The sequence below is a fragment of the Suricata suricatta genome, chromosome 11, assembly GCF_006229205.1.
Source record: "Suricata suricatta isolate VVHF042 chromosome 11, meerkat_22Aug2017_6uvM2_HiC, whole genome shotgun sequence".
In the NCBI taxonomy this organism is placed as follows: domain Eukaryota; kingdom Metazoa; phylum Chordata; class Mammalia; order Carnivora; family Herpestidae; genus Suricata; species Suricata suricatta.
Genome location: NC_043710.1, coordinates 91,288,146 through 91,314,948, shown reverse-complemented (window position 1 = coordinate 91,314,948; position 26,803 = coordinate 91,288,146). Strand labels below are relative to the sequence as shown.

The following is a 26,803-nucleotide window of genomic DNA, read 5'->3' as shown; positions in this document are numbered from 1 at the left end:
GACTGACTCAGAATGGTCTATAATCTTGGGATTCAAGTGTGGCCCGGCAGCATGGATATTGGCCGGGAAGCTCGGCTTCTCCCTGGAGGCACTGAATCAGAATCTACATTAAGACATTTGTTTTAATGTTTTATTTATTTTTGAGAGAGACAGAGACAGAGACAGCATGAGCAGGGGAGGATCAGAAAGAGAGAGAGGGAGACACAGAATCCGAGGGCAGGCTCTGAGCTAGCTGTCAGCACAGACCCAACACGGGGCTCGAACCCACGAACTGTGAGATCATGACCTGAGCTGAAGTCAGAAGCTTAACTGACTGAGACACCCAGGCTCCCCCAGAATTTACATTTTAACCAGGGTTCCAGTGAATCATCTGCACACTCTACTTAAGAAGCCCTGGGGCGCCTGGGTGGCTCAGTCGATTACGTGTCCAACGTCAGCTCAGTTCATGATCTCATGGTTCCTGGGTTCGAGCCCCGTGTCGGGCTCTGTGCTGACAGCTAGCTCAGAGCCTGGAGCCTATCTTAGGATTCTGTATCTCCCTCTCTCTCTGACCCTCCCCTACTCATGCTGTCTCCCTCTCTCTCTCACACACAAACATAAATTTAAAAAAACTAAAAAAGAAAAAGGAGCCTTCTCGGAGCTCCCCTCCACCCATGAGGTTCTCCAGACAATGACCATGTGAGTACATCTTGTTCGGCAGACTTTAGGCAGCATGCGAGCAAGTGGGGGAGTCCGTGCAAGTCTTGGACACCGAGATTATACAGACGCGGATCAACAAAGACAAGTACCTCAACTATGGCGGGTCCAGCGCCGAATGAGGTATGTGGGTGCTCCTTAGGAAGTGGCTGGTTACCCCACGTTATGGGAGCAGTGTGACCTTACCACGGGGAGAGCGGGGATTTCAAAAGCTGGTATCACTGAGCTTCTCACCACCTGGTACAGATTAGGAAGCTGGCTCCTTCCCTCTGCCCTCTCCTTGTCATTTCTGTGTTTCTTATTGGCCCCTCTCCTGTCCCCTTCCCTCACCCAACGTGCTCCTGCCCTGCCCACCCCCAATAACACACACACGCACCTGTGCGCATGCACGGGCGCGCACATAAACACACACACACACACACACACACACACACACACACACACACACGGAATCTCAAAGTTAAAGAAATGTGAAGACCTTCTCTTCTGATTAGGACCCAGGAGAGTAGCTACTGCAAAGACATTTGCATTAATTACCATATTAATTTCTCATCCCGGAGAAAACTCTGCAAACCCCGAAGCCTTGCTGCAGGCTAACACCTACGAGCCCTGACGGTGGATGCAGGGGCTCTGGGTTAGCGAGGTGGCAGGGAAGGGCTGGACAAGAGCCCGCTAATGGCTTCCGCACAGGTGTTCAGCATCCTAGGGTGTTAATTGGGTAACAGGTGGAAGAGCAGAGGGTGGACTGAGCAGCAGAGCGAGCAGGGCAGGAGCTGACTGCCGTAACCTAATTTTAAACAGAGTGGAATTTTCCTGCTCCTTCCTTCGGTTTGGGCCGAGAATCTCAGTCACAACAGAATTTACCAGTGCGCCAGCATTTCTAACCATTCATATTTATAGCTGCTCTCTAAGTGCCCGGCACTATGCTGTGGACATGACATGCTTTATTCCAGTTCTTCAAAGCAGTTCTGCGGGATAGGTATGGGTCTTGATTTTAAGAATGCAGAAGGCCAAGGTTCAGGACGAGCTGAAGAGCAGCTCAAGGGCACACAGCCAGCGCGTGGCGGGCATAGTATTCTCTGTGCGTTAACCGACAGCATGGTGCTCTCCTCCCGTATCGATGTGCACAGGAGAGGCAAGAAGCCTGTCAGACTGTGTGCTTGTCACCCTCATCTGCAGTGTCCTCCTCAAATCTGGAGGCCACATTTAAGAGGGAGTAGAGGGAAAGAGAGTTGATCAAACATGGGCATGAGAGAACCGGCTAAGTCAGGGATCAACAGACGACCGACCAAATTCCAGCCTGCCCCTGTTTTTGTTAATAAAGTTTTATTGGAACACAGTCATGTTGCCAGTGGCTCCTTTCACACTACAATTGCAAGACTAAGTCATCCCAACAGAGATTGTATGGCCTGCAAAGTCTCAAGTGTTTACTATTCTGACTCTTTATAGAAAAAGACTGCCAGCCACTGGGCTAAATAAATTATTGGCCATAAGCCTAATTACAGACACCCTGCTCTAAATCATTACTCTATGCTGTCAAAGAAACAGGGAGCATTTCACCCAAATTAGAAAACTCAAGGACATATATTTCACATCACATAGAAGTGGATTTATTTGCAAACCCATAGGTGGACATGTTTTGGGGGTGATTTCTTTTTGCCCAACCCCAAAAGCATTCTGTTTCTAATGCTTATGAGTTAACTTGTAGGATTATTAGCACGCCATCACCAAAAGCACTCAGATAGGCAGGGAAGTATCCATTAGTCATAGTTTATTCTAATATGTTTCTTTCTGTTTTCCTTTTTTTTTTCTTGAGAGAGAGAGAGAACAAGTGGGGGAGAGGCAGAGACAGGGAGGGAGACAAAATCCCAAGCAGGATCCATGCGCTCAGCACAGAGCCCGACTCAGGACTCAAACTCACAAACCGTGAGATCATGACCTGAGCTGAAACCAAGAGTCAGGTGCTTAACCAACTGAGCCACCCAGGCACCTCTGATCTATGTTTTTTCACAACTCATATGATCTTACGACTTTCAGTATGGATTTCAATAGGACTAATGCATCATGGGAAGTTTTCCTGAATCGCGGTGTCCTCATCTGATATGTTAAGCTCATCATCCCCTCCCCTTAACGGTTAAGTAACAGTTACCTTATCAAGTGTCAGCAAAGAAAAAGCAGTTGTATTTCAGTGGAGCTGCAGACAACTGATGTTCAACCTGTTGTCAAGGTACGTGCATCTTCAAATATCCTTTTGTTTTCCAAATTCAACAATAAAAAACTTTTTTCTAAGTTTATTTGTTTATTTTGAGAGGGAGAGAGAGAGGGGCGGCCTGGGTGGCTCAGGTTAAGTGGCCAACTTCGGCTCAGGTCATGATCTCACAGTTCATAGGTTTGAGCCCCGTGTCGGGCTCTGTGCTGATGGCTCAGAGCCTGGAGCCTGCTTCGGATTCTGTGTGTCCCTCTTTCTCTGACCCTCCCCTGCTCATGATCTGTCTCTCCCTGTCTCTCAAAAATAAATAATGTTAAAAAATTTTTTTAAAAAGAGATGGAGACAGAAAGAGTGCACGTGTGAGTGGGGAAGGGGCAGAGAGTGTGGGATAGAGAGTCCTAAGCAAGTTTCACGCTGTCAGCTCAGAGCCTGACGTGGGGCTCGATTTCAGGAACCATCAGATCACAACCTGAGCCAAAACCAAGAATTGGACACAACAACAAAAAATTACTCTTGACACGCCCAAGACCAGAAATGGAGCAGTGAGTAGGTTCTGAAGCCACAGGCATCCGTTCCTAGTTTGGGAAGAGACAGAGGGTGTCCGAGCGCTGTAGGAAAACAGCGGGGGAGGGAAGCCAGAGCCAGGACCAGCGGAAAGGGGAGCGGCAGCAGCTGTGGCCACTACCTGGGGCTATGGCTTGTAGGTCGAACCTATGGTCCAAGGGAAAGAGGGAGGCTGAGAGAGACAAACAGCAAGCCTGTGCCCAGGCATCTGCCAGTCTGGGCTAACTCCGCATTGTCACCAATGCTGAGGGGCCCTGAGCTATCAGGAGGAGACCAGATTTCTAAACTGGAGGTGAGCAGGTGGCGCCAATCACAAAACTACAATCCATTCCAACTTGCCAAGCTGATTTGGACCCTGGGGCCATCAGTGGCCGATTTTTCTTGGGTCAGAATAGGTGTTCTGTAACCCCATAGATACAGGGCGGATCAGGCAGTCCTGCTGTCTCCGGAGGACTCCCAAGCCAGGAGGAGCCCACAGGTCGTTTCTGGCGTCTCTTGGTTCAGCGTTTCTCTCCCACAGGCTGTCCTCTTCTCTGCCTTCATTCTTCAGCCTCCAGCCAGAATGGGCTTCTAGAATGCAATCCCTGCCACACAGCTTGTATTTCTTATCCGTTCCCAGGCACCACGCAACCTAACGGAGTGGCTAAAAATAATCACAATGATCCATGATTATTATTTTTATATTTTCAATGTTTGTTATTTTTGAGAGAGAGAAAGAGAGAGGGAGAGTTCGAGAAGGGAAGGGGCACGGAGAGAGAGAGACGCAGAGTCTGAAGCAGGCTCCAGGCTCTGAGCTGTCAGCACAGAGCCCGATGTAGGACTCGAACTCACGAACCGTGAGATCATGACTTGAGTCAAAGTTGGATGATTAACCGACTAAGCCACCCGGGTGCTCCGACCCATGATTATTATTTCTCATGGTCCTGGAGTCGGACCGGGCTCAGCTCCATGGATGTCACTCAGGGTCCCTCCGGGGTTGCAGTCAGACAATAGCTGCAGCCAGGATATCACCCGAAGCCTTGCTGACTCCCACGACTGGGAAGGTCCCAGCCGCTGGGGCTCCTGAGCAGTGCTCTCCATTTTCACACGGTCTCCACTTGCAGGTTCTCCAGTGTGCCAGCTGTGAGCAGCCAGACTTCCTGCATGGTCGCGCAGAGCTCCAAGGTCAAGAGCCTGAGAGACAGCCATTGGAAGCTGTCTTGTCTCTTCTAACGGAGCCTTGAAAGCCATTTGGTGTCATCCCCACCACTTTCTCTTCAGTACAAGTGAGTCACTAAGCTGGGTCCACATTCACAAGGAGGAGAATTCGACTTCATGTTTTGAAAGGAAGAGCATCGATCAAGAGCTGAGCTGAGCTGGGGTGCTTGGGTGGCTCAGTCGGTTATGTGTCCTGCTTTGGCTTAGGTCACCATCTTGTGGCTCATGAGTTCGAGCCCCACGTCAGGCTTCGTGCTGACAGCTCAGAGCCTGGAGTAGGCTTCAAATTCTGTGTCTCCCTCTCACTCTCTGCCCCTCCCCCACTCATGCGCTCAGTCTCTCTCTCTCAAAAAGTAAATAAACATTAAAAGACATTTAAAAAAAAAAAAAAGGAGTTGAGCTGAACTACTCAGCAATGTTGCTGCCTCAGCTTCCATTTTGTTTGGCCCAGTGGCCTGTAGGGCCTTTAACTGACACTAGCCCCTCGCACAAGTGCATGTCCTGGACAGGAGCCCTCAGGGATACAAGCAGGTGTAAGGTGTTTTGTTTTCCAAGTTTATTTATTTTGAAAGAGAGAGAGAGAAAGGGGTGCCTGGGTGGCTCAGTCGGTTAAGCGACCAACTTCAGCGCAGGTCATGACCTCACGGTTTGTGGGTTCAAGCCCCGCATGAGGCTCTGTGCTGAGCGCTCAGAGCCTGGAGCCTGCTTCACGTTCTATGTCTCCCCCTCTCTCTGCCCCTCGCATGCTCATGCTCTGTCTCTCTCTGTCTCTCAATAATAAATAAACACTAAAAAAGAAGAGAGAGGGAGAGAGAGACAGACAGAGTCCCAAGCAGGCTCCCTGCTATCAGCACAGAGCCCAACTCGCTGTTCAATCTCATGAAACGTGAGATCAAGACCTGAGGTGAAATCAAGAGTCAGATATTTACCTGACTGAGCCACCCAGGTGCCCAACAAGTGTAAGTGTTTGATGTGAGCTGTCCAGCGGCCCTGGTGAGCAAGTCTGCCCAGCCCCCCAGGGCCCTCCCTTTGTGTACCCCCAAAGCTTACCCAAAGCCCCACACTATTTTGAATCGTCCACTCCGGCCATAGCTCAGGAGCCCTAAGCACTCCCTTAACAGACCCTACCAGAGGCGTGCCTCCAGGTCCTGCCGTTCGCTCTGCCTGCACGCTTTTTCCAGGACCTGTCAGTGATAAATATGTCAGGTTCCCTTGTGGTCTTTCTTTGACCCATCCAAGATCCTGGGATTCTACTTGACATATATTAATTTTATGAAGTCACAACACTGTCACAGACCTTGAACACATAGTTTAAAACACCATCCCTAATGTAACATCCATCGGTTGTCCCTGTCACCTTCAGAAGAAATTCAGGCTTCCTCAGCAGGCTTTCAGGGCCCTCCCTGACCTGCCCACTGGCTGGCTGGATCTCAGCCTCAGGCCTCCTTGCCTCTGCTCCTCACCTCTACTCCTCGCCACCTCACACCTGAGCGTCGGTCACACCAAATGACTCTTGGGTCCCTGTCTGAATGTGCCATGACCTGGCCCACTTCCCACACTTCTGCACCTGGATGCCCCTTTGCCTGGAGCGCCCCCATCTCCTGTGCACACCCCCCATGACTTACTTGAAATCATTTACAACGCAGCTCTGAGAGGCGCCCTCTGGCCACCACCCCATCCTGTGGGTCTGGTGCCCATCAGGTGCCCCGTCACACACGTGTGTATTTGTACCCACACTTACTTGCCAACAGTGTTTCTGCCTTGTGCTTGCCTGTGTCCTCCACAACACGGCAGCCTCCTTAAGCACACGAATGAGGTCTTAGTCTGACATCTGTCATCTCCCATCAAACCCAGCCTAGGGGAGGCCCTCACAACATGACTAATGAATGAATGAAGGTCAACAGTTCTCAAAAGTCCTACCATGGTGCTTAGAATTCAGATTATATATCCTAAAGATCTCTATCTTTACATACACTTATATAAGGATATATTTATAAAGATCTATGGTCTTGGGGTGCCTGGGTGGCTTGGTTAAGTGTCTGACTCTTGATATCAGCTCAGGTCTTCACCTCAGGGTCATGAGTTCAAGTCCTGCACTGAACTGAAAAAAAAGGTGGGGGACGTGGGTGGCTCGGTCAGGTAAGCATCGACTCTTGATTTCAGCTCGAGTCATGATCTCATGGGCTTGAAATAAAGCCCCACATCGGGCTCCATGCTGAGTGTGGAGCCTGCTTAAGATTCTTTCTCTCCCTCTGCCCCTTTCCCCCACCCCATGCTCTTACTCTCTCTCTGTAAAAAATGAACTAATTACTTAATAAGATATATAGTCTTATATCTCTAGGTTTATATTTACATATGGGACAATCATTCTGAAAGCTGCGGAGTCACTATGATCTCTGCACAGCTGTGTTTAGTTAGGGGCCGGATACTTTGTGAGATTCAAATGCAGGGCAGGCAAGCTGCAGTCAAAGGAAAACAGGACAAGGAAAAGTTTAAGGCAATGTGTCCATCATGACCACCACAATGAGGAGGAGCAGACCTTTGAGGAGGTGTTTATTTGGCATGTGGGAAATCTCCAGGAAATCTGTCTGAAGAAGATAGTGAGGGGCCAGTCTGCCCTGCCTCCCCCAGCCTCTGGTCTCCCATTGGTCAGAGGTCACCCCATGGGGAGTTAACTGTCCCCCACTTTTAAGTTACAGAAAAGGAATGTAAGTTGCGCAGAGGCGTCAGAAGAGATGCGCAAGGCGTGTGCCGTGTCCACGCAGCGTGTCGCAGAGCATGTGACAGAGTAGTGCTCCTTGAACTGTGTTGTGACATTGTTTTTAAATTTCCAACCAATGACAGGCTGATAATTGTGTAACATACAAGAGAAACAATTTACTTGAAACACGAAATTCCTAAAAACCTACAAAATACTCTCTGAGCAGAGCTGCTACAGAACATGTGAGTCACTCTTGGCGGGGGCCAGAGGGAAGCTTTCTGGAAACATAAATGTAAAAATACCGTGTGCTTACTGTAGGCTGCTCTCTGAGCGTCTCTGCAGGTCCTAGGTTATGGGATGTTCTGCAGCACGAGAACAGGAAGTAGTGAGGGGGGACTTGCCTTGTCCTTGATCTCCACGGAAAACTTCAGGTTTCTTACTATGAAGTATGACAGCTATGGGTGTTTCGTAGATATTCTGTTTTTTTTTTTTTTTAGTTTATTTTAATTTATTTTTTGGAGAGAGAGGTAGAGAGTGAGCAGGGGAGGGAGAGCGGAGAGAGAGGGAGAGAGAGCATCCCAAGCAGGCTTCGCCCTGTGTGCACAGAGCTCACGGACAATGAGATAGTGACCTGAGCCAAAATCAAGAGTCGGACACTTAACCTGCGGAGCCACCCACATGCCCCTAGATGGTCTTTATTGAGCTAAGGAAGTCCCCCTCTCTCCTGGTTTCCTGACAGCTTTCATCACGAATGGGCCTTGGGTTTTGTCAAATGCTTTTTTTCTGTATCTATCGGTATGATCGTGTGATTTTTCTTTTTTAGCTGGGATGGAGTACATTAATTTAATTGATTATGAATGTCGACATTAATTGATTTATGAATGTTCAGTTAGCTTTGCACACCTGGGATAAATCCTGTTGGGTCTTTTTTTTATACCTTTTTTTATACCTTTTTTTATACATTGTGGGTTTTGACTTGCTAATATTTTACTGAGGATTTTTGCATCTATGTTCATGAAAGATGCTGGTCTGTAGTGTTCTGGTAATATCTTTGTCTGGGTTGATATTAGGGTAATGCTGGCCTCGTGGCATGAGAAGAGTTCAGTTTCTATCCTCGGAATGAAATTAGAGATTTGGTGTCATTTCCTCCTTAAATGTGTGGTAGAATTCAGAAGTGAACCTGTCTGGACCTGGCATATACCGTTTGGGGAGGTTATTAATTATTGAGTCAATTTCTTGAAAGGATACAGGACTATTCAGTTCATCTGTTCCTTCTTATGTGAGATTTGGTGCCTGTGTCTTTCAAAGAATTGGTCCATTTCATCTAGATTTTCAAATTTGTGGGCATGCAGCTGTTTATATAGTATTCCTTTATTGTCCTTTTAATGCCCATGGTCTCCGTAATGCTGTCTCCTCTGTCATTCCTAATGCTAGTAACTTACATTCTCTTTCTTTCTTAGTCAGCCTGACTAGAGGCTTGCTGATTTTATTGATATTTTCAAGGTACCAGTTGTTTTTTCTTTCTTTTATAGTTTATTGTCAAGTTAGTTTCCATATAACACCCAGTGCTCATCCCAGCAAGTGCCCTCCTCCATGCCCAGCATCCCCTTTCCCCTCTCCCCCTCCCCCATCAGCCCTCAGTTTGTTCTCAGTATTCAAGAGCCTCTCATGATTTGCCCCCCTCCCTCCCCCCAACTATTTCCCCCTCCCCCTCCCACATGGTCCTCTGTTAAGTTTCTCCTGTTCTACTTGTGAGAGAAAACATAGTATCTGTCCTTCTCTGCCTGACTTATTTCACTTAGCATGACACCCTCGAGTTCCATCCATGTTACTATAAATGGCCAGATTTCATTCTTTCTCACTGCCATGTGGTATTCCATTGTATAAATAAACCACATCTTCTTGACCCATTCATCAGTCGATGGACATTTAGGCTCTTTCCATGATTTGGCTATTCTTGAAAGTACTGCTATGAACATTGGGGTACATGTGCGCCTAAGCATCAGCACTCCTGTATCCCTTGGGTAAATCCCAGGCAATGATATTGCTGGGTCATAGGGGAGTTCTAGTGTTAATTTTTGAGGAACCTCCACTTGTTTTCCAGAGCGGCTGTACCAGTTTACATTCCCACCAACAGTGTAGGAGGGTGCCCGTTTCTCCACACCCTCACCAGCATCTGTAGTCTCCTGATTTGTTCATTTTAGCCACTCTGACTAGCGTGAGGTAGTATCTCAGTGTGGTTTTTATTTGTATTTCCCAGATGATGAATGATGCTGAGCATCATTTCATGTGTCTGTTGGCCATCTGGATGTCCTCTTTGGAGAAGTCTGTTCATGTTCATGTCTTCTGCCCATTTCATCACTGGATTATTTGTTTTTTGGGTGTGGAATTTGGTGAGTTCCTTATAGATTTTGGATACCAGCCCTTTATCTGATATGTCATTTGCCACTATCTTTCCTCAAGGGATCAGCTTTGAGTGTCATTGACTTCTCTATTGATTTCCAGTTTTCAATTTCATTAACTTTTGCTTTAGTTCTTTTCATTTTTTTCTTTTCTTCTGCTTACTTTTGGATTTAATTTGCTCTTCTTTGTCTAGTTTCCCAAGGTGAAAACTTGTTTTTTCTAATTTGTAGTTTATTGTCAAGTTGGTTTCTATATAACACCAGTGCTCTTCCCCACAAGTGCCCTCCTCCATATCCATCATCCCCCTTTCCCTTTCCCCCTCCCCCTTCAGCCCTCAGTTTGTTTTCAGAATTCAAGAGTCTCTCATGATTTGCCTCCCTCCCTGTCCCTAACTCTTTTTCCCCGCTTCCCCTCCCCATAATCCTCTGTTAAGTTTCTCCTGTTAGACTTATGAGTGAAAACATATGGTATCTGTCCTTCTCTGCTGCATGACATCCTCGAGTTTCATCCACGTTGCTACGCATGGCCAGATTTCATCCTTTCTCATTGCCATGTAGTACTCCATTGTGTATACAAACCACATCTTCTTGATCCACTCATCAGTTGATGGACATTTAGGCTCTTTCCATGATTTGGCTATTCTTGAAAGTGCCACTATGAACATTGGGGCACATGTGCCCCTAAGTATCAGCACTTCTGTATCCCTTGGGTAAATCCCAGGCAGTGCTATTGCTGGGTCATAGGGGAGTTCTAGTGTTAATTTTTTGAGGAACCTCCAGTTGTTTTCCAGAGAGGCTGTACCAGTTTATATTCCCACCAACAGTGTAGGAGGGTACCCGTTTCTCCACACCCTCACCAGCATCTATAGTCTCCTGATTTGTTCATTTTAGCCACTCTGACTAGCGTGAGGTGGTATCTCAGTGTGGTTTTGATTGGTATTTCCCTGGTGATCAGTGACACTGAGCATCATTTCATGTGTCTGTTGGCCATCTGGATGTCCTTTTTGGAGAAGTTTCTGTTCATGTCTTCTGCCCATTTCTTCACTGGATTATTTGTTTTTTGGGTGTGGAGTTTGGTGAGTTCCTTGTAGATTTTGAACTAGCCCTTTATCTGATATGTCATTTGCAACTATCTTTTCCCATTTCATCGGTTGCCTATTCATTTTCTTGATTTTTTCTTTTGCCGTGCAGAAGATTTTTATCTTGATGAGGTCCCCATAGTTCATTTTTGCTCTTGATCCAGGGTGAAAACTTATTGATGTTAGATCTTCTCTTTTAATAAATGTGTTCAGTGCTATATATTTCCTTCTAAACACTCCTTTTATTGCATCTCACAACTTTTGATTTAAACATACACTTAAATTTCTTTTGAAAGTTCTTATTTGACTCATGTATTATTTAGAAGGGTGTTGTATGATGTTCACATATTTCGGCATTTTCTAGTTATCTTTCAGGTACTGATTTCTAGTTTAAACCCATTAAGGCCTGAGAGCAGACACTACATGATTTCTATTGTTTTAAATTTGTTACGATCTGTTTTATGGCCCAGAGTGTGGTCTATGCTGGTGAATGTTCATGTGAGCTTGTGACTCGTTGTTGTTGGATGAAGTCCTCTATTAACGTCAATTGTATCCAGATGACTGATGGTGTTGTTGATTTCAACTCTGTCCTTAGTCATCTTCTCCCTGCTGGATCTGTCCATTTCAGAGAGGCGGGTGTTGACATCTCCCACTGTGATGGTGAATCCATCTATTTCTTCTTGCAGTTCTATCAGTTTTTGCTTCGTGTAGTTTGACATCCTGTTATTAGGCACATACACAGTAAAGATGTGACCCCTTGGGCAACCTGGGTAAGCTCAGTTGATTAAGCGTCCGACTTTGGCTCAGATCATGATCTCGTGGTTCATGAGTTCAAGCCCCATATCGAACTCTTTGCTGTCAGCACAGAGCCTGGTTTGAATCCTCTGTCCGTTTCTGTCTGTCCCTCCCCTCTCAAGCATGTTTAGGTGCATATGCTCTCTCTCTCTCCCTCAAAAGTAAATAAATGTTAAAAAAAATATTAAAAGATATGACTCCTTTATCATTTTGTAATGATATGTAAAAATCCCCAACAACTTTCCTTATTCTGAAGTTGCTTTGTCTGAAATATAGCTACCCTTACTGTCTTTTTAATTTTTATTCATTTTTGAGAGAGAGAGGGAGACAGAGCAGAAGTTGGGGAGGCACAGAGAGACAGACACAGACAGAATCCAAAGCAGGCTCCAGGCTCTGAACTGGGCAGAGCCCAACATGGGGCCTGAACTCAGGAACCACAAGATCCTGGTCTGAGCAAAGGTCGGATGCTTAACCTACTAAGCCACCAGGGCGCCCCTTTTACTTCCTCTTTATTAGTGTTAGCATGGTATATTTTAAAGCCCTTAACATAGTAATCATTTTTGTTTTAAATTCCCAGTCCGATAATTTCAACATCCCTTCCATATCTGGTTGTGAGGCTTGTTCTGTCGAAATTGTAGGTTTTGCCTTTTGGTTTGTCTGGTAATTTTTTTTCTTGATAGTGGGGCATGATAGGCCTCTGGTAATGTGGTGCTGAGGTGTGGGAGGGGGAGGCATTCTATAGTCCTGTGATTAGGTCCAGTTTTTACTTGAGCCTGAGCCCTTGGATGTGAGCTTCACAAGTGTTTCTAAGATTTTCCTTCCCCCGTAGTGGGGAGAGGAAGGCCGGGGTGGGCTAGAGTTGGACATTTCTCTCCCCCAGGTCAGTTAGGCTCTCAGAATACCCCAGCAAGTTAGACTCTTATTAACCAGTTTTCCCTCAGGGTGGGCATTGCTGAGAATATAAGGCTCTGGGTTATTTCAAAATAGTTCCTCCTCCCTTCCAACTGCAAGGAGCATTTAGGAGTTTTTCTCCAAAATTTACTTTGGGAACCTGATCAAGCCCTTGGAGGTAAATCTCACAATATTGTGGGGGTCCCCCTATGACTGGGTCTCCCTGAAGTCTTCATTCTCAGACCTGCCCACACGGAACCTTCAACAGTTTGTCAGTTGCAGCTCAGGATTTCGTAGCCCAGTGCTGGTTTCAAAGTTGGTTTCCACTCCGGAGTGTCTGCCCTGGGAAGCTATGACTCTCTGTATTCATCTGTCTCTACCAACTTGGGGGCCGTGGTTGGCCGTGTGTCCTCAGCTCTCTTACAGATCCGAGAGAAGCGGTTGATTTTTCAGTCTGTTCAGCTTTTTACTGGTACATGCAGAACCAGAAACCAGCAGTCCTTACCTTTTTTTAAGGAATAAATTTTAAAGCCATAGATAAGTAAATGTAAAACCTACACTTTAAAAGTGCCATAGGGGCGCCTGGGTGACTCAGTCGGTTAAGCCTCCGATTTCGGCTCAGGTCAGATCTCACATTCGTGGGTTCGAGCCCCGTGTCAGGCTCTGTGCTGACAGCTAGCTCAGAGCCTGGAGCCTGCTTCCGGTTCTGTGTCTCCCCTCTCTGCTCCTCCCCGTCTCATGCTCTGTCTCTCTCTGTATCAAAAATAAATAAAACATTAAAAAAAAAGTGCCATAAAGTTGAAAAACAAATTACAAGTGGAGGGAAAGTATTTTCAATTCACAGTCTAAACAATGTCCAATTTCCTTAATAGAAAATGGACAGATGACAAGAATACAGTTTAAAAAAGAAACACAAACACCTTTTAAGTATTTAAAAGATGTTTAAATGTATACAAAGTATTTAGAAAGTGCTTATTTAACTGCTACCTGTTATTTTTATTGTTATTATTACCTTTTCAAATAAAATAAATGCAAAGCAAATCTGTTAGATTTCAATTTTTGTTTTTCAGATTGGCAAAGATTTAAAAAACTGGATAACATCTATTGGCAAAGGTATGAACATTTCTACACTATTGCTGAGACTGTAATTTGATATAATTTGTTTAGAAAGAAATTAGCAGTATCTATCAAAATTTAAAAGATATATATCCCTGATCTAGCAATTTCAATCTAGGATTGACCTCTGAGATCTATCTGTGCCCGGATATGTGGGTAGAAGAATATTAATTGCAAAACCTTTAGTAGTATAAAAATCCAGAAACACACATACAACATGATATAGCAATATAATGAAATACTGTAGAACTCTTTAAAAAAGAATAAGGTGGGGCTATAGCATGGCCATGGAGAGATTTTGATGATGTAATATTAAGGGGGAAAAATACAGAAAAAGACTGCAACTATTTATGTCAAAAAAGGTTAAGGGACGTCTGGGTGGCTCAGCCAGTCGAGTGTCCAACTTCAGCTCAGGTCATGATCTCGTGGTTCATGGGTTTGAACCCTCTGCCAGGCTCTGTGCTGACAGCCCAGAGCCTGGAACCTGACCCTCCTCCACTTGCTTGCATGCATGCTCTCTCTTATCAAAAATAAATAAACATTTTTTAAAAGATGGAGATACACAAATATGCTCTGGTATATTTATAAAATGGTATTTCTGGAAGGGCAGAAAAGAAAATGTTAACAGTGACCATCTCTAAGAAATGATGGGCCAGGAGTAAATGCGGAAAGACTCACCTCTGGCTTATCACAGATTTGCTTTTATTATTTAGGAGAGACAGAGAAATTACAGGGGTGGGGATGGACTTCTTACATTCTGGATTTTTTTTATTATTTTTTTTCCCCATATTTTATTGTCAAATTGTTGTCTGGATTTTTTTTTAATTCTTAATGTTTATTTATTTTTGAGAGAGATTGAGACAGAGTATGAGTGAGGGAGGGGCAGAGAGAGAATGGGAGACACAGAATCTGAAGCAAGCTCAGAGCTGTCAGCACAGAGCCCAGCACAGGACTCAAACTCACAAACCAAGAGATCATGACCTGAACCGAAGTCAGACTTTTAACTGACTGAGCCACCCAGGCACCCCTGGTCTGGATGGGTTTTAAGGCTCCTCTAGAGGAGGTGAAGTTAAACTATGTTCAGAAGATGAGAGAATTGATAGAAATATACATAAATTTGAGTTCACCTGAGCCACAGGCATCGGCTGACTTCAGAATGCAGCCTAGCGGCCTGTCCCAGAGAGAGCCTAATGTACGTGCCATAATGAGCCTCCCAGGTCTGAGAGCGGTGGAGGCGGTGGGGGGGAGTCTGGCACTGCTTCTGGGTGAATGGGGGTGGAGTGCGGGGCTGGGAGGGTAGGACTGCAGAAAGGCCATTACCCAGGGGACCTAGAACAAAGGAAAGGGAATATACAGGTCCTGTGCTAATAGTGAAAGCCTGATCAGGCACATTCATTCATCTATCCATTCATTCAATTATTCATTAGTCTTTCCTTTCATTTCAGGAGATATTTTTTAAGTTTTTTAATGTTTTATTTATTTTTTAGAGAGAGAGAGACAACATGAGCAGGGGAAGGTCAGAGAGGGAGGGAGACACAGAAGCCAAAGATAATCTCCAGGCTCTGAGTTAGCTGTCAGCACAGAGCCCGATGCGGGGCTCAAACCCATGAACTGTGAGATCATGACCTGAGCTGAAGTCATAAACTTAACTGACTGAGTCACCCAGGCGTCCCCATTTCAGGAAATATTGAGTGTCGGCTATATTCAAGGGGCTGGAGAATCAATGATAAAGAGAAAAACATAAGTCGTGCCTTCATGTAGCATATAGTCTAAGTAGAAGAATCAATATAAAGCAAATAATTGTAAAATATATCACACAAAGTGTGCTATGAGTGAATAGATAGTATAAGAGGTATAACTCTCGATCTGCATTACTTGCAAGTACAGGCAATTTTAGATTTCCTTATTTTATCAAAATCAAATTAAGACTAATAGCCAGAATATATAAAAACTCTTCTAACTCAACAATAAAGAGACAAATAATTTAATTTTTAAAATGGCAAACTTTTTTTTAAATGGCCAAAATTTGGAGGTGCCTGGGTGGCTCAGTCAGTTAAGCATCTGACTCTTGATTCTGGCTCAAGTCATGATCTCCAGGTTTCATGAGTTCAAGCCCCAAACTGGGCTCTGCTCTGGCAGCATGAAGCCTGCTTGGGATTCAGTCTCCCTCTGCTTCTGCCCCTCCCCCACTCACACTCTCTCTGCCTCTAAATAAATAAATAAATAAACAAACAAACAAACAAACTCAGGGCACCTGAGTGGCTCAATTGGTTGAGTGTCAGACTTTGGTTGCTCAGGCTCATGAGTTCGAGCCCTGCCTGACAACTTAGAGCCTGGAGCTTGCTTCAGATTCTATGTCTCCTCTCTCTCTGACCCTACCCCACTTGCTCTCTCTCTCTCTCTCTCTCTCAAAAATAAATAAAGTTAAAAAATTTTTAATGGCTAAAATTTTGAACAGATGTTTCTTAAAAAAAAGACATTTCTTCAAAGACTCTATGCAATTAGCTAAAAATTACATGGAAAGACACCCATGGTCATTAGAGAAATGTAAATCAAAAGCACTACAAGGTACAACTTCATATCCACTAAGATGGTTACAATCAAAGAAAGACAAAGGATAGTCAGTGCTGGTGATGATATGGAGAAACTGGAGTGCTTATCCACTTCTGGTCAGAATTTAACGTGGTGCAGCCTCTTTGAAAACCAGTTTTGCAGTTCCTCAAAAAGCAAAACATAGAGTGGGTGGCTCATTGGTTAAGCATCCAACTCTTGATTTCGACTCACCATCTTGTGGGATCAAGCCCCACTTTGGGCTCTGTGCTGCCAGTGTGGAGCCGGCTTACAGTCCCCTCTCCCTCTCTCTCTGCCCCTCCCCCACTCACACTGTGTCTCTCTCTCTCTCTCTCTTTCTCTCTCAAAATAATAAATAAACTTTAAAAAAAAACCAAAAAAATGGACTGGAATGTTCATCACAACATCATGATAAAAACCAAACTGTGGAAACCATGCAAATGTCCATCAACTGACGGACAAACAAGAAGTGGGATGTTAATGTGTCACAGCAAATACGAGCACCCAGGAAGAGACAAGCAACAAGCACTCGGGAATCAGAAGACTGTTTATTTCGCATCGGTGCCGGCCCAGTGGAGTCACCCCCAAGCATCCTATTTGGGTTTTACTGGTCTTTTATACATATGTGCTTCTGGGCTGGGCGGGGCCAGTACAGTCAAGCGTCTGGTTCCTGGCTACAGGCTGGTGCAAGAGGCAAGCAAGATTTGAAGAAGCCAAAAGCATGCAAGGGGAGTATCCCGCAAGGACATCTGGCTGCCTGTTTTTATCTGCTCTTTCCCAGCTTTCCTTCTCAAACACTATGGACTATCTTTCAGCCATAAAAAGGAGTAAAATCCTGACACACTGTACAATGTTGATGAACCTTGAAAACATGATGTCAAATGGAAGAAGTCAGACACAAAGGCTACCTGTTGTATGATTCCTTTATATCATTTGTCTGAATAGGCAAAAATGAAAATCGAAACAGAAAATAGATTAGTGGTTGCCAGGGGCTGGGAGAAGTGATGGATAAAATGTGTACAATTTGGGGTGGGGTTTTTTTTTGGACTGATGAAAATGTTCTGGAATTACTGGTGGTGGTTTGCACAATTCTGTGAATACACTAAAAACCACTGAATCACATACTTTAAAAGCATGAGTTTTAGGACACATGAATTTCATCTCAAAATTGTCTGAGACAAACATCATATCATATCTGACCCTGAACTCCCATCTTACCAGGCTGGTGGGAATTCCATCTCAGGCATTCTTAAGGCTCCATGATGATTAAGCGTCCCTCAAAGTACACAAGAGTCCTTGAGGCTGACAGGGACCTAGAAAGAACCCTTGTATTCATTTTCTTTTTTTTTTTAATGTTTATTTATTTTTGAGAGACAGAGACAAAGCACAAGATGGGGAGGGGCAGAGAGGGAGACACAGACTCTGAAGCAAGCTCCAGGCTCTGAGCTGTCAGGGCAGAGCCCTACACGGGGTTGGAACCCATGAACCGTGAGATCATGACCTGATCCGAAGTCAGAAGCTTAACTGAAGGAGCCACCTGTTATTCATTTTCTAACAATGGCTGCTAATCTCCTCATTGTCCTGCCCAACAAGGTACCTCGAAGTCTCCTGACTCTATTACTTACACGCCACATGTGAGGCATGGGAATCTAAGACCATCTTGGAACCCTGGGGCCTCTCAGAGCCCACAGAGCCATCCCCACTCAACTCTGAGTTCTTTACAGCTCCTCTCTAAATAAACCAAATCTCATGGCCCCACTCGAGCAGAACCCATGGACCACTGTCCCCTCCTTGAGCTTGAGAAATCTCTGTTCTGTTCTCCCTTCTCCAAAATATTGCTTCTCTCCCTCAGAGACACCTAGCATAATGTGTTAAGATTTTCCCAAAGGACAGGATGAGAAGATATTTTCAAGCAACCTCTGAAAGCCGATTCTTCAACACCCACCTCTCTTTAGGCAAATGAGTATGGAGGGCCTGTCCCTCTGCTTAGATTGGAGAAAGTCAACATTTCTGGGAAAAATGAAATTGCCACCTCAACATATACTCTGGATGCATCTATAAGGTAGAGAATCGCTATCAGCAGAGAATGTGTCCTCTCCCCAAGAGATTGTTTCTCATCATGGGCCTTGGGTCCAGAGAGAGAAACAATAGATATCTCAGTCTACGGTCTGATAATCATAGCTGACCTAAGCTAATGATCTCAAGTCCAAGTAGAACAGAACTGTGTTAGTCCGACACTGGTGAAGGAAATAGGGATGGAGTCGGAGGAGGCTGGGAACGCTGTCAGACCATGAGTGAAGGAAGAGAGAGGGAGAAAAAGTTGGATAGAAGCATCCTAAATTACTAGGCAGTTTTGTGTGTGTGTGTGTTTTAAATAAATGTTTATTTACTTATTTTTGAGAGAGAGGGAGCATGAGAGCCAGTGGGTTAGGGCCAGAAAGAGAGGGAGATAAAGGATCCAAAGCAGGTTCAGAGGTGTTAGCACAGAACCTGATGCAGGGCTTGAACCCATGAACTATGAGATCATGATCTGAGCCAGAGTCAGACGCTTAACCTACTGAGCCACCCACTCACCCTCTAAACTGCCATGCAGTTAACAGATGTTTCAAGAAGACCATCTGGGAGGCCTTGAGCCAACGTCAGAAGATGCAAGAATTCTAGATCTTTCAGGAAGAGAGCCGCCTTAGTGCCCCTGCCACTTGTCACGGGCTGGAGCAGCCCCTGCATGGATATGGTGATGGGATTTCAAGATCGAGCAGCTGGAGGCCCAGGCTGTCACGCTGCTCTGGAGTAAGTCTCCAGGAGCCTGTGGATGACTGCTGCAAGAACAATGTCCCGGCTGCTAGGGGAAGGGCCTGGGAGGGTGTCTGGGGGAGGAACAAAGTGCGTAAGGAAGCAAAGCCTTTCCCTTCCATATGTGTCCCCCTGACAAAGACAATGAAGAGGATCTGAGGTTGAAGGGTGGTGTGAAGAGGCGGCGTGGGGTGATGGAAAGCCCACTGGTTTGACAGTCGGCAGAAGGTTCTGTAGAAGACGCCATGACAAGATGGAAAACTTTGCTCGCCTGGTTAGTCTTTGCAAGACTCCAACACACTTATGCTGTAGATCTTTTCAGTCTTTGATAAAACTGTTACTTCTGTGTCACTTCATCTGCAGGCCCTGCCTTCCCCTGACCCCCCTTCATGGATGTAGAATCCAAGGGCAGGGTGAGGACAATTTGAGTGGCACACTCTCTTCTCTGCCCCGGGGGACATAGTGTTGACTTCTGTCTTCGAGCCTTCTACCTATCTCCCTCAGGGTAAGTCCTTTCTTAGGAGGTCCCTCAGCCGTTCTCACAGACCAGCCCCTTAGAGATCAACCCCTAGTGCTCCAGCCCTGTCCCTACGTGTCAGTATCCTAGACCATTTATTCTTATTTTGCCGCAGGAAGCAAGAGGCTGTTCCGGCTTTTTGTAAATCCCTCAAAACACTTCCCCGAGGGAACCCCTAATAAAAACTTGTTGGAGGAGATCCTGCCCTATGCCCCATTTCTACCACTTCCTGGAACAGGGAGGGGAGGAGGAATTGGCGGCATCCCCCGTGGCCACACACCTCCATCAAAGAGAGACTCTGAAGCCGGAGGACTTTTTAAGGGTTGTTCCCTGAGAAGTAGAAACAGAGAACCATTAAAAGCTAGTGTCATCCTTCTGTGATCTGGCCAGGCCTCTCCACTGAAGTAGAAAAAAATCCAAATGTTTTTGGTGTCATAACAAGGACAAGGGTTTTAGAACAAAAAGAACAAACACATAGCCTTGCTTCCTGGGGGAAATAATTTTCCATGTGTGAGTTTTGATGGTACTGCCTTCAGGAAAAATCTTGTGTTTGTCTTCAAGGAATGCTCTTGTTTAACTGGTCAACCAGTGAAGGAACGGACTATAGCAATTCTCACTGGTGGGAAGACTGAAAATGAAGCGAACACCAATATGCACTATGAACCACAGCACCCAAGCTCTTCCTTTCCCTAAGATATGCAACACTGGGCAGACTCCAGCTCGCTGCCCAGCTGGCTAAAGCGCAGAGTGACAGAAAGATCACAGGACTAAGGAAGGAGCCAGAAGTGAGACCTTCTCCTCTGGAATGAAGTGGGGCTTCCCTAATGGATCTCAGGACAGTGGCTTTTGTAGATCCTGCTTCAACAAATTAAAAACAGAGCTATCCTACAATCCAGAAATTGCATTACTGGATATTCACCCAAAGAATACAAGTGCACTAATTCAAAAGAGACACATACACCCCTATATTAATCACAGCATTATTTAGAATACCCAAGATACAGAAGCCCAAGTGTCCATCAATTAATGAATGGAAAAGGAAGATGTGGTATATGTATACAAAGGAGTATTATTGAGCCATAAAAAAAAGAATGAAATCTTGCTAATTGCAACAACATGGATGGAGCTAGAGAGTATAATGCTAAGTGAAATAAGTCAGAGAAGGACAAACACCGTATTTCACTCATATATGGAATTTAAGAAACAAGACAAAAAGCAAAGGGGAAAAAATAGAGACACAAGTCAAGAAACAGACTCTTAGTTTTAGAGAACAATCCGATGGTTACCAGTGGGGAGGTGGGTGGGGGGTGGGTGAAATAAGGGATGGGGATAAAGGAGGGCACGTGATGAGCACTGGGTGTTGTATGAAACTGTTGAGTCACTATATTATACATCTGAAACTAATATAACACTGTATGTTAATAAATTAAAATAAAAACTTTTAAGATAGATAGGTAGGTAGATGAATGGATGGATGGATGAACAGATGGATAGATAGATAGATAGATAGATAGATAGATAGATAGATAGATAGATAGATAGATAGATGATAGATACATAGATACATAGAATCCTGCCACATGCAACAACATGAATGACCCTGAAGGACATGTAAGTGAAATAGGCCAGACACAGAAAAACAAATACTGCGATTCCACTTATATGGAGTATTTAAATAGTCCAGTCCAAGGGTGCCTGGGTGGCTCAGTCAGTTAAGCGTCCATCTGTTGATTTTGGCTCAGGTCAGGATCTCCTGGTTTGTGAGCTTGAGCCCCAAATCAGGCTCTGTGCTGACAGCATGGAGCCTGCTTAGGATTCTCTCTCTCTCTCTCTCTCTCTCTCTCTCTCTCTCTCTCTCTCTTTGCCCTTCTCTGACTCGTGTTCACACAGTCTCTCTCTCTCTCTCTCTCTCTCTCTCTCTCTCTCTGCCCTTCTCTGACTCGTGTTCACACAGTCTCCCTATCTCTCTCTCTCTCTCTCTCTCTCTCTCAAAGATAAATAAAGAATAAATATAGTCAAACCCATAGAAACAAGGAGTAGAATCGTAGGTGCAGGGACTGGGGAGAGTGGGAAATGGGAAGTCCCTGTCCAGAGGTATAGCTTCAATCATGCAAGATGAATACAGTCTAGAAATGGCTGTACAACATTGTGCCTACAGTCAACGGCACTGTACAATACATTTAAAAATTTAAGAGGGTAGATCTCATGTTCAGTATTCTTGCCACAATAAAAACATTGCAGCTGGAGACCAAAATATGGTTGATGAATGCATATGAGTAAGTACATATATACACAAATGCATTTATTTAAAAAATTCAGAGGCCCCTGGGTGGCTCAGTCAGTTAAGCGTCTGACTTTGGCTCAGGTCATGATCTCACGGTCCACAGTTTGAGCCCTGCGTCAGGCTCTGTGCTGACAGCTCAGAGCCTGGAGCCTGCTTCGGGTTCTGTCTCCCTCTCTCTCTCTCTGCCCTTCCCCTGCTCATGATCTGTCTCTCTGTCTCAAAAATAAATAAACATTAAAAAATTTTCTTAAAATTTTAGTCCTATACACATCAGCTGGTTCTAATTCTGAGCGCAATAACAGGCCATAGCACCAGGATCCATAAAGAACCCAAATGAAACACCCATATTTGTGGGGGTTTTTTAAAATGTTTTATTTACCTTTGAGAGAAAGAGAGAAAGAGCATAAACAGGGGAGGGGCAGAGAGAGAAGAAGCCCTGACATGGGGCTTGAACTCACTGACTGTGAGATCATAACCTGAGCCGAAGTTGGATGCCTAACTGATCGAGGCACCCAGGTGCCCCTAAAGTTTATTTTTGAGAGAGTGTGAACAGGGGAGGGGCAGAGAGAGAGGAAGACACAGAATCTGAAGCAGACTCAAGGCTCTGAGCTCAAACCCACAAACCGTGAGATCATGACATGACCCGAAGTCGGAAGCTTAACCGACTGAGCCACCCAGGCCCCCCAGCTGTGTTTGTTTTCTAAACTCAGTAGAGGCTAAAAAGAAAAATCAGGTCCCAGTAAAGCCAGCTCTAACTTCCCTACATCACCTAGCACAGCCCTTGGAACATAATAGATAAGCAATAAAAATTTGCTCTGGGCTTCATTAGTTTTCCTTAGCTTTGAAATTTCTTTATCTAGGTTTATACTTAATGGCAGATTTCCTCAGTTAAAAGTCCTGGATAAAATATCTTAGAGAATGTAAACATCATTAAAATTTCACCCTGTGGCTTTCAACTCCCTGAGGTCACTAGAGCCAGTACTTTGCATCTTCTGCTCAAGTACAAATTAGCTCTTAGATCAGACAGCAGTTACGGGCCCATCCTCTCCTTTTCCCAAATAATCGTTTACCTGTGATCTGGAATAACCATGGGCTATTCTCGGCAGCGGAAGGCAATGCAGGGGGAAAGCTGGGAGCGGGCTTGGTGGGTTGGCAGGTGCTAGGATTTTCTCTCACTGCAGCAGTTGTGCAGAGTTCTGTGTTTCTGCACAGACACATTCCCTTGGCAAACAGACTGTTCTTTTTGATTCCTGCCTCCAACAGTCTGGAGGCGTTCATATGAGGAACAGAGAATGTCAAATTCAGAGAGACAGGAAGTAGAACATGTGGTTGCCAGGGGCTGGGGCAGGGGGCTATTGTTCATGTTCATGGACACAGAGGTTCACTTGGGAAGATGAAAACAATTCTCAAGGTGGGGGTAGTGGTTGTTACACATCAATGTGACTATTTTTTTTTCATGTTTATTTATTTTTCAGAGAGACAGAGAGACAGAAAGAGAGAGACAGACCATGAGTGGGGGAGGGGTAGAGAGCGAGGGAAACACAGAATCCAAAGCAGGCTCCAGGCTCCATGTTTTCAGCATAGAGCCCTATATGGGACTCGAACTCATGAACGGCGAGCTCATGACCTGAGCCAAAGTCGGACACATGACCAACTGAGTGACCCAGGCACCCCAACAATATGACTGTTTAATATCACTAAACTGTAGGCTTAATTTTTTTTTAAGTTTATTTATTTTGAGAGAGACAGAGACAGCGCAAGTGGGGGCGGGGCAGAGAGAGAATCCCAAGCAGACTCCACACTGTCACCACAGAGCCAGATGTGGGGCTTAAACTCAGGAAACCTCAAGATCATGACCTGAGTCAGAAGCTCAACAGACTGAACCACCCGGTGCCCCTGAACTGTACACTTTAAAATGGTTAAAAACTTCTGAAATTTTTATGTCATGTATCTTTCATGTTACGTATATTTTACCATGTTAAAAATATTATATTTATCTGATAATTTTATGAATTAGAAAATCTTTCTCGGGGCGCCTGCGTGGTGCAGTTGGTTAAGCAACTGACTTTGGCTCAGGTCAGGATTTCACAGTTCGTGAGTTCGAGCCCCACATCGGCCTCTTTCTGCTGTCAGGGCAGGACCCACTTCAGATCCCCTGTCCACTCTCCGCTCTGCTGCTTCCCTGCTCGCACTCTCTCTCTCTCAAAAACAGACATAAAAAAAAAAATCTTTCTCTCCCTCCCCCAACTTATTCTTTTCCTCTGCTTCATCTCAAATTCTCCATTGAGTATGAATGTTTGGCACATATGTGTCACCTAAAATACGTCAGTGTGAGTCTAAGATGTCATAATTTTTAAAAGCAAGAAAAAAGGCACCTGAGTGGCTCAGTCAGTTAAGCATCTGACTCTTGCTTTCAGCTCAGGTTATAATCTCGCAGCTTGGTGAGTTCGAGCCCTGCATCAGGCTCTGCCCTTGCATCAGGGAGCCTGCTTGGGCTTCTCTCTCTCCCCACCCCCGCCCTTCTCTGCACCTCCCCTGTTTGTGCTAGCTCTGCCTCTCTCAAAATAAATGAATAAATTTTAAAAATAAAAGCAGGAAAAAGTAAGGCTTACTCCTTCCCAGTGTTTCAGAAGGAGTGACCCAGGGATGAACTTTGTCACCACCGTCCTTCCCAGCGAAGAGGTCACAGAGTTCAGCCTACATCCCGGCCCACATGGTACCATTTCTGCTAGATGAAGCAGTTGGTTGAGAACATGAATTGTTTCAGTAGGCATTTCAGGATAGCCCTGGAGAAAGAAAAAAAAGTCTACGACTAAAAACAGGTCAAACCAGTAAAAACAAAACAGCGTTGGTTCCCTATTGCTGTGTGGACATCCCTACTGCCTTCAGACGATGAGATCTGACTCTGAGGCCCCCTCTGCCCCAGAAATGAGCCCCTTTCCTTGTCCATAGTCTCCTCTTGGAACCTCTCACCCTGTCCCACTGTGTGTTCCGTTCCCAATCTTCCTGAATTTAGAACTTGAGTCTCATCTTCTCACCTCATCACTGGGTAATAACCCTTGGCATCACCTATGGCTTTGGCACTGCCTTGGTTTGGTTTGATTTCCCACCCTACCCCCCACCCCTGGCCTTTGGCCACCGTGACCTCGAATCTGCACTTCTTTCAGGAACTCGTGAGTGGTGTCCCAGAGACTCCCCCAGCCCACCAGACACCTGCTCACTTCTTCCATTTCTCCGGCCATGTTGCCAAGGTAACTGGAACATCAGCCCCACGAATCTTAGGTGCATGCCTGTGGACAGTTAACATGTAGACATGCATATGCCTGGTGTACCACATGACGGTGACTGTAACAGGTCTGGACATGACTTTGATACATTAGACACGTCCCCTGCATTCCTAAAAATGGAATTTTTTTTTTAAGCTGGAGACCATAAAAGGAAATGGTCTTAAACTGGAAAAAAACATTAAGTCATGTAATGGACTGAAGTTTTCGTCATAGAAAAACAGATTCAAGAGCTCTCTTTGAATATGTGATGGACTGTCATGTGGAAAGGGGGCTTAAAAGTGTTTTGCTGGGGCGCCTGGGTGGTTCAGTCGGTTGAGTGTCTGGCTTCAGCTCAAGTCATGATCTCACAGTTCATGGGTTCAAGCCCCGCATCGGGCTCTGTGCTGTCAGCTAGCCCAAAGCCTGGAGCCTGTCTTCTGATTCTGTGTCTCCCTCTGTCTCTGACCCTCCCCTGCTTGTGCTGTCTCTCTCTATCTCTCAAAAACAAACAAACAAACAACAACAACAACAACAAAAGTGTTTTGCTTTCTGGGTGCCTGGGTGACTCAGCGGGCCAAGCATCCAACTTTGGCCCAGGTCATGAGCTCATGGTTCATGGGTTGGAACCTCACATCCAGCTCTCTGCTGTCAGCACAGAGCCCTCTTCGGATCCTCTGTTCCCCCCACCCCTGCCCATCCAACCCACTCACGTTATCTCTCTCTCTCTCTCTCTCTCTCAAAAAGAAATATACATTAAAAAAAAGTATTTTTGCTTTCTTCCAATGGATGAATTTTAGATCAATGATGAAAGGTAAAGGGAGACAAATTGTAGATCAACAGACAGAAAACTTTCTTTCTGACATTCCCAGGCATGAGAATTGCCCTGACCAAAAAAAAAAAAAAAAAAAAAAAAAAAAAAGAGATGATCTTTGGCAGGACTGTTGTCACAGAATTCAGGCCTGGAACTGGATGTTTGTGAAGGTTCCTTGCAGTATGAGGATTCAGCTATGTTCTGTCACTTATCATAAATATTACCAAATAGTATTGATCATTTTTTATTGTTTATTTTTTGAGTATCACGGTGGGGTAAGAGGAGAAGAAAGGGGGTACAAAGAAGCAGAGAATAATATTTGAAATATTTGCTTTTCAAATACTTGCAGTATCCTTGGGCAAACAAGATATGCAATTCAACTTAATTCAATAAATATTTATTAAAGCTGACTTTGAGGTGAAGCCCATGCTTGTCAGTAGGAATTCAAGGAGGAACTGAGACAGCCCCAAGGGTCCTGGAGGTGCATACATTCGAGCAAACAGTATAAAACAACAAAACGGTGTACACTGAGGGCTGAGTTCTTTGCACGAGTTCCCCACGCATTTGGAAGAAGGAGCAATCCTTTCTTTGAGCAGGAGCATAATTATGTATAAGCAGTAATGCCTTGGTGAATATTTTGTGCACACAACTCTCCTGACTAATCTCAAGAAAATGTGTTTGTATTCTGACGTGAGGCCTTGCTATGAGCAAGGCTGTAGGACAGAAAAACAGGCAGGAGAAATGGGACGTCTTATGTAGTGACACTGAAGGCAGGGAGACGGGAAAACAGGAAGTGAGCAAAAGGTCCCCCTCTGGACATAAGAGTGAACAAAAACAATATCACTGACTAAGCTTCCATTTGTTAAGTTTGGTTGCTTTGTTATTGTGTAAGCAACCTAAAGATTACTCAA

General features: G+C 45.0%; 1 long non-coding RNA gene across 3 annotated transcripts in view; it reads left to right on the top strand.

Moving 5' to 3' along the window:
- The first annotated feature begins 648 nt into the window (after positions 1-648).
- The window catches only part of LOC115306814, a 35,570-nt gene continuing 9,415 nt past the window's right edge, over positions 649-26,803 (top strand). Inside the window, exons 1-4 of one of the 3 annotated variants that reach the window (XR_003915445.1) lie at positions 649-819; positions 4,573-4,734; positions 13,605-13,647; positions 24,983-25,066. This is a non-coding gene — a long non-coding RNA (uncharacterized LOC115306814). Of the gene's footprint in view, positions 820-4,572; positions 4,735-7,564; positions 7,610-13,604; positions 13,648-24,982; positions 25,067-26,803 lie in introns of those variants that run through there. The other 2 variants (XR_003915446.1, XR_003915444.1) reach the window with 2 other exon arrangements.